This window comes from Mirounga leonina, unplaced genomic scaffold (assembly GCF_011800145.1).
Source record: "Mirounga leonina isolate KUSES-001 unplaced genomic scaffold, KU_Mleo_1.0 Mir_91, whole genome shotgun sequence".
In the NCBI taxonomy this organism is placed as follows: domain Eukaryota; kingdom Metazoa; phylum Chordata; class Mammalia; order Carnivora; family Phocidae; genus Mirounga; species Mirounga leonina.
In genome coordinates, this window is record NW_023270839.1 from 5771142 (window position 1) to 5779185 (window position 8044).

Here is an 8044-nt window from a genome sequence, read left to right on the forward strand (position 1 = left end):
AGAAAGAGCCCTCAAGAATTCCAACCATCTAAGTAATAGACATAGAATGAAAATCCCACAAACAAGGCTGAGAAGGGACCACCAGAAGTGTAAGACAACCATCCTGGCAAGAGAATTGTCATGGAAACCAACCCAAATGAGGCGAGAACATCATGGGACAAGGAGGGCCAACTCTGGTCAATTCTATAGAAAAGTCAGCTCAGATGAGAACTGAACATCGCTGCCTGTGTTTGGCTACAGGGACGTTGTCTGTGGTCTTTGCTTGGCAGTTTAGTGGAGTGACAGGGAGAGAGGCGGAAGTCTAGCCCTCATTGAGAAACAAACTTAAAGGGAGAAGCAGAGATAGTTGTTGGAGGTTGTTATTTCAGGAAACTTTCCTATGAAGGGAAGGGAAAATACAGGTTTTTGAATAAGGAAAATGGGAGTTACATTAATTTCTTTTACGACAGAAACTCAAGAGATATTGGTAAAGCTGGCAAGTTTGAAGATCCAGGAGAGGGAGAAATGGCAAATGGAGCACAACCCAAAGGAACTAACTGAAGATTCCCAAACCCTGGAGGCAGTAGTAGTCTTGAACAGGTGGAAGATGGGTGCATGATGAGAAGTTTCTAAACCACAGAGTAGAATCCGAGTGCTTTTCCCACAAAGCTAAATGCTGGAAATGAGAGATGAGGTAGCCAGAACTGAGTTTGGAGACAGAGGGAAGTATGGCAGAGTCCCTGAATACAATGGCTGAGGGCAGGAAATGCACCAAGAGGGACGTGTACAAAAGTTGTCCATTACTGTTGAAATATAACTGAGCTTAGAGACATTAGTTTCTGATTCCAAACTAGTTCTAGGCAGATGTCCATTCTTAATTCTAGCCCTAGGGGTTGGGAAATGTGGCAACAGTATTATGAGATAGAACAACATTATGCCCACGTGTCAAGGGGACACTGGAGCACGTAGGAAGGAAAATGTGCATTCTGAAAACTTTCAAAGTTATTAGGAGGCTCAACTACTGTGGCTACAAATTCCCTCATGTAGATGTAATCATCTTCCCTAAATTCCATCTTGCCTTCCTGTGCCCTTTGGGCAGAGGCAAGCTCCATTTTTCCTCTTCCTACCAGCAGCATACCCCCTACTACTTTGTGTGCACTTTCAACTTCACTTTCCACATCTCAGTGTCATTAGGACGAGCAATAGCAACGGGCGACCCTTCTGTCTGCAGGATGATTGTGTCTATAGAGGCCATTTGCAGTCCGTCAGAGGGCAGGTATGTTATCTCCATTCCACGAAGATTATACCATATACATAATCACCAGCACTCCCTATCTCAATATGGTCAGTTAATAACTGTCTTTCCAAAGACCTCAAACCATTCAGGAGCTGTTGCCTTGCAGAAAGTTTTCACCACTAAAAATGCTCTTAGAGATAGTGGGGGAAAAGAATCAAATTAAGTCATTTCCCTCCTACCCTTTTGCTACCTACTTGGAAATCATTAGTACAAATGATAGTTAGCCTAGCAATAGCAACGCAATCCAAACAAGCACATCCATCTCAGTGCACCATGTCGCTGGCTTGGGTATTCCACTGGCTGCTAATTAATAGTGACACACATTAATGGCCCCAGGAGCAGGGTCAGCACAGCATTACTAGTGCTGTAATGCAGGCAGAAATGATAGATATGAAAGTCTTTCCTCCAAATCCAAAGAAGAAGGGGGGAAATGCAAGTCACTTGGCAGCAGGTCTCCCAGGGAAGCTGTTCTAAAGTAGCAGCCTTCCTAGACCGGAGAGAAGAAGAAGAGGCTGAAGGAAAACAAGTTCCTGCTTCCGGGTTCCTGAGTAATTTTCTGTTGAATTCAATGGAATGTGACCTTAGTCCTGAACAAGTAAAGATCACCACCACATGGAGTTGAGGGCAGGATGGCAGGCTCGGGATGGAGCTAGGCTTTTATTCTGAAACCTTTCCTCTGAGAGTCCCTAGGTTGGTTTTTACTGAAAAACACAATGAAAATGAGAACTAAAAAAAAACAACAAAAACAAAAAAACCCACCCATGGCTTTCTACCACATCGCAACTATAGCTTGAACTGTGTGGCCTGAGAATCAGCAGCTGTCCAGAAAGGGGCTTTCAGGCCTTTCTTAAAAGAAATCCCCCTTAGACTTCTAGAGAGTCCCAGATGGATTCCTTGGGACCCTCTATAGAGGAACAATGGCATTACTTGGCCAAGATTACCCAATGATCTAGTGCCCTCAGGCTTTGTGGGGTTCTGAACCAGCAGCAGGTGTTCGGGAAATACTTGCCGACCATATGAAGAAGTCTACCCCAGATTTTTATCCACGTGGTCCTGCCTAGTCCATCAGATTACAGTCTGCACCTATCCTTGAGCCATGTCCAGAGGGGCAAAAAGATGAATCTGTGATGGGGCTGGTGGTGAGAGGGCACAGAGTTCAGGGAACAGGGGGAAGGAGGAGAGGAGGGCTTGGGGTAATGAAGTGCAGCTTGGAGGCCTCAGGTACCTGTCAGGAGAGAAAAATGGAATGACAGTTGGTGGAGGGATGGCAAAGACAAAGGTGTCTGCCTGGAAACCTCAGAAGGCGACCTGGGGGCCCTTCTCTTCTGGGGAGGAATGAGAATCCAACCCCATCCTCTGATGTTTCTCTTTTCTGTTGCCTCTTCCCCGAGTCTCCAAGGGAAGCAGACTGTTTGTTTATTGTGCACAGCACTGCAATACACAAACAGATTGACATAAATTTATGCCAGGCTTTCTTGTTTAAAAACATGAATTATTCAAGAAATATTACAATATTAATTAGAAATCATTAAAATACCAGTGTTGGGGGAGGGAGGAACGAGATGGTGCATTAGCAAAATCGCATTTAGCCCAAACATAAAGTGTGCCAAAGCCGCTTAATCATTGTTTTGATAGTCAAAATACCATAACACCAGTTTCACAGAACGGGGGAAAGGAAGGCTCTTGGAAGCCTCTGCTTCCCATTATTATTGGTGAGATTAATTATTTATGGAGCTCCAGCAGTGTCCTGGGTGCTCCAGAAGACACAAATAAGAAGAGGTTTCTGCCCGAAGGGCATAGGAGAGAAATCAGAGCGGCACCAAGTTCTGACACACACACCCAGCCAGTGATTAATGATCAAGAGGACGAGGGGCTTTTGCTTTGACTTTTCAGTTTGCTCAGTGTTTTGAGCTTTCAGCTTTCAGAGGAATCACAAAGTGAATGTTGTTACTAAAGAAGGCCACGGAAGATGTAAGCCATCGGGAGCCCTGTGAGTGAGAGAAATAGATAAACCTGGAAGGTCAGTGTCCCATTTACAAAATACGGAGGGTGGCAAAAAAGAACCAGGATATTGAAAGGCATTCGCTGTATTGAGTGATCTGGGTCTGGAGGATTCACTGGTGATGGTGATTATTTCATACCACAAACTACAATTGTGACACAAAATGCAAACTGTAAAGTTTACAACACTGGTGACTGTGTATTTTCCTATATACGAATATGACGTTGACGCTGACATACGGTGATTGTTTAAAAAGGGACCTCTGTGATTGATACAACAGAGCATGTGAAAGGCAAGACCAGGAAACACAATGAGTCAGTTTATCTCAGTCCTAAGAGGGGCCATCTCGACAAATGAATTAACTATTTCATGGTGGTAGGGTATCATTCCGAGGCTGTGGCGGTGGGACACAAATAGAATCCTCGTGACCTTAATTGATTACAATAGCTTCCACTCAGCACCAGAAGAGGTGAATCAGTGAGCAAGTGATTATCACACCCTGCAAGATGCAGGCAGGACAGAGTGAAAGCAGGTTTGCAGAGAGCCAGGATTGGAAACGAGTTCATCCCCTTGCCCCATTTAGCTTAGTGCATGCCCAGCAATGGGTCGTGGTCATGCCCGAGCACCACCAGCACCGACTTTAAGGCGTGGAGACGGGCGTGACCGAAGGAACCCTGGAATCTTTCAGTCATACCCAAATTGACAAGATCTTAGAACCCACCAAGCAAGGATAGTCAGGCTATGCTGTCTCGCCCTTGTTTAGAATAAGAGCCTATTCCGTTGCATGATAAAGAGCACCTAGTCTCGGGCTCCTGGACCCCGCGGCGAGGACTTTGTCTTATTCCCTCCCCATCCCCATCCCAGGTCAATTTCCACCTATGAAGAAGAAGAGCTGGAAGGTAGGGTTTGAAGCTTTTATGGCTGGAGTACAGAGACAGGAAATCAAACGGGGCTAAATGGAAACATGCAGTAGCTGAAGGAGGAGTGAATCCAGACACCAGGAAAGGCAAGACAAACCCAGAAAAGCCAGTCTCAAATACAAGTTGGGAATCTAGACGCACAGCAGTTCAAAGTCTTGGGAACAGTCATAATCACAAAGGAAGAGACGAGTGAATTCTCCAGGGCCTGCTCCAACTGGCTTTTCATTTCTTTTCGCAATTCTCGTGGGTGTTTCCTCTCACAGAGTGCCCTTAGTTGCTGAGGGAGCTTCTGACAGACTGCACAGGCCCCGGGATGCTCAATAAATATTTGTGGGGTGAATGACTCAATGATTTTAATTTCGGTTCAAGACCATCTAGGCACCAGCAGATGTTCAGGGAATCTAAATTAATGTACTTCCCACTCGACATATATAAATTGACCGATACTACTAACAGGATGTGGAGACAGGGGTTGGAACAAATGTGACTATTTATAAAAATCAAAGCTAAGTGAGGCAGTCATAGAACCTTAGAAGTTGGGTAGTTCTCCAGACTCATTAGGCAGCCTCCAAACAACACTGGCTTGTAGCATTTGCATCGGTTCCTCACATATCGGCCAGTATTGCCGCATGTCCCATCTGGTACTGACCCTGTTCTTTTTCTTGTGCATCTAAACCCTCTTTCTCTCCGCTCTGCTAAGACAGGAGAGAATCGGTCTTCAATCACTCGATTTCACGTACAAATATTATTAACTAACTCTCTTTTCGTCTTTCTCAAAATATGCACACACACAAACGCATACACACATACACACCTTGTGTTCAAAAGGGGAGGTTAGTATATTAGCTTTTTCATTAGATCCACTTATTATTATTTTTTTTTTAGGAATGTTAACTTCTAGGAGTGGGAAAAAGAGCTGTTTTTAAGGCTGCAATAATAGCTGTAATAATAGACCAGAAAAACAACCGGCAGAATAAAATAAAGGTACAAATCCATTTGGAAGAGAATATAAGTCTAATGGGATACTTGACCCCACAAACATGACCTCAGTAGCTGATCAAAAACATTGTGCTTTCCAAGTAGTCGGGATGCAATTTAATATGGTAGTAACTGCAGAGGTTATAAGATCAACTGTCACAGTCTGAATTTCCTTGAGTTCATGTTTACAAGCTCTGAATACCTCTGCAGGATAAAAAGCTCAAGAAAAGCATGCCTCCACTTGAAGAAAAGAACTCACCAAATGCTTCTCGATTCATTTATTAACTCATCAGGCATCCAGGTTGAATTCAAGTTCACCCATCTAAGGCTCTGTTTCTGCTACCAAAGCAGAGTACCGGGGAGAAGCAGGAACAATAATGACAAAACTTGACTCGGATGGTCATGCTCCATCCAGTTAACATTACGGACTAAAACTCGTCCCATACCTATACCCTCTGGGATGTAATGTAGGCCAAAGAAAAGTGTGACACCTCTCAAAAGGGAAATTTCACGATGAGTCGAAATATGCTTGTACGCCACGTATACACACACTCGGCACCATGTTCTTCATGAATATAAAACACTCTTAAAAGTTAGGGTTTACTTGAAACTGTCTAGGCGTGCTCCCGACTGATTCATTAGAAACTTCTGGGATCCAGTGGGATCTTCTGGGGAAAGGAAACATATCCCAAAGTACCCTGCCCATCAGTGGAAGTAGGGGTCAGCCTACTTGAACTTGAGAATCCTCAGAGTCACCTTCACGACATGCCTCTGAGAATACAGGTGGTGCTCTGGGGCCCTGCAGATCCCAGAGCAAAATCAAGAGGGAGGGCTGCTGTGTGGGGGCCAGAAGGCCCACCCTGGGCTGTGTACTTCTTACTTTTTTATTAAAAACAAAACAAAACACTCTTCAACAAGGAGGCCTGGTGGTTTGGTGGCAGTGGCCTGGCAGCAGCCTCAAAATTACAGACCTTTGTGAAGACCCTGAGGGGCAAGACCAGCACCCTTGAGGTTGAGCCCAATGACACCACCGAGACCATCAAAGCCAAAATCCAAGACAAAGAGGGCATCCCTCCTGACCAGCAGCATCTGATCTTTGTGGGCAAACAGCTGGAGGATGGCCACGCTCTCTCAGACCACAGTAGCCAGAAAGAGTCCACCCTGCACCTGGTGCTTCGCTTCTGGGGTGGCATCATTGAGCCTTCCCTCCGCCAGCTGGCCCTGAAATAACAACTACGGTGAGATGATCTGCGGCAAGTGTTATGCTCACCTGCACCCCCACACTCTCAGCTACCACAAGAAGCACAGCCGCACCAACAGCCTGCACCCCAAGAAGAAGGTCAAATCAGGCCCCTCCACTGGCTCTTCCTTGCTTGCAGGGGGGCCTCTGGCCTGAGCCCCAAGGCCCTGGGGCCTCCACTGAGTTTCCTTTTCATTGAAATAAACCAACCAACCAACTTCAGGAAATGTGCATCTTGCCTGTTGCAAAGGTTCTTAGCTGTAGCACAGAGCTTCAGTCAATCCTGGCCTCAATGCAAACCCACAGCGTCCCATCCATGTCTAGACAATGACACCATGAGGATTTTCCATCATTCTCCTCCAGCCATTCTTCCACTCTCCCGCAACATTCTCAATACATAGACTTCTAAATGTTAAAGAGTCTGGATAATGCTAATTAGAAATAGGGTATACCATAACATAAACTGACATAGTCAAAAGTCGACAGGATGCCTGTATTTAAATGTGTCAAAACTGTAGCAAGAGGTGGTTCTTTCCACTCTGTCATCCTATGAAAAAAATGCTCCAGAGTGACCACCCACAGATGTCTTTAGATGTCTCGTCATCCTTAATTCTTCCCTTTGGAAGCCTAGCATGATGGTAACTTCTCCAACCTTCTGGATTGAGATTGGGATACTTTATATTCTGCCCTGGTATCACAACTGCAGGTAGAATCTCTACAGCAGGAAGAAAATAACCCGGGGTCTCAAAATGAAACCCACGTTCCAGTGTTTCTTACTACTTATTAAAAAAAAAAAGGCCTCAGGGAATCTGCATCACATCCATTGCAAAGGTTCACAGAGAATATGATTGCACTAATATCAGTGCCAGGCTTGGGTGGCCTCTGCAGACAAAGGAGCAAAAGCCACATAGGGTCTTAATTTCTCCATGCTGAAAAGCTACACCTCCCTAAAATTAAAGCCAAGAAACCAGAGCAGAGGAGACAAGTAAATATCCCCTTTCCCCGTGGCACCTCCTGCCTAATGGGAATCGTAGTTAATGATCTGAATCGAAAGCGAAGTCTTGTTTTATGGAATGCTCACTCTTTGTTAAGCAAAGCTGTTTGGGCAAAGGACCATTCTATTGATTTAAAAATTGATTTCTTTTTTCCCCCTTCATATAACTAAAACATGACTCACAAATCACAGCTCTTTTATTCTTCTGGCTACAACCTAGGCTGAATCTCTCCCAACCTACTCACCGAGGGACGTCTGATGGAGGAAGTGGGAACATTTGGACAGAGATTGTTCAAGATTCTATTAAAGGTTTCAAGTGGCTTCCTTTGAACATTTGGTAATTTATATTTCGAGTCCCTTGGTGTAATTATTGTAATTATCATTAATCATCAACTTCCAGACCCAATCGAAATACAGAACATTGGAAAGGTCAAAGCAATGGAGAATTCTACTATTCTTCACAGAAGATACGAGGCATTAACATTCTGATGCTCCACTTGTGTGACAAAGATTGTAATGAAAACAGAAAATAGCACAAGATTAATGTGTTCTCATGATAAGAATCATCATAAGGAAAAGAGAAAGTGGAGCAAACTTAACCCACTCCTGTCACAGAGGCAGGGTGATGAGATGG

General features: G+C 44.6%; 1 pseudogene; it reads left to right on the plus strand.

Moving 5' to 3' along the window:
* The first annotated feature begins 1706 nt into the window (after window positions 1-1706).
* On the plus strand, window positions 1707-6572 carry LOC118003488 (annotated as a pseudogene).
* The last annotated feature ends 1472 nt before the right edge of the window (window positions 6573-8044 follow it).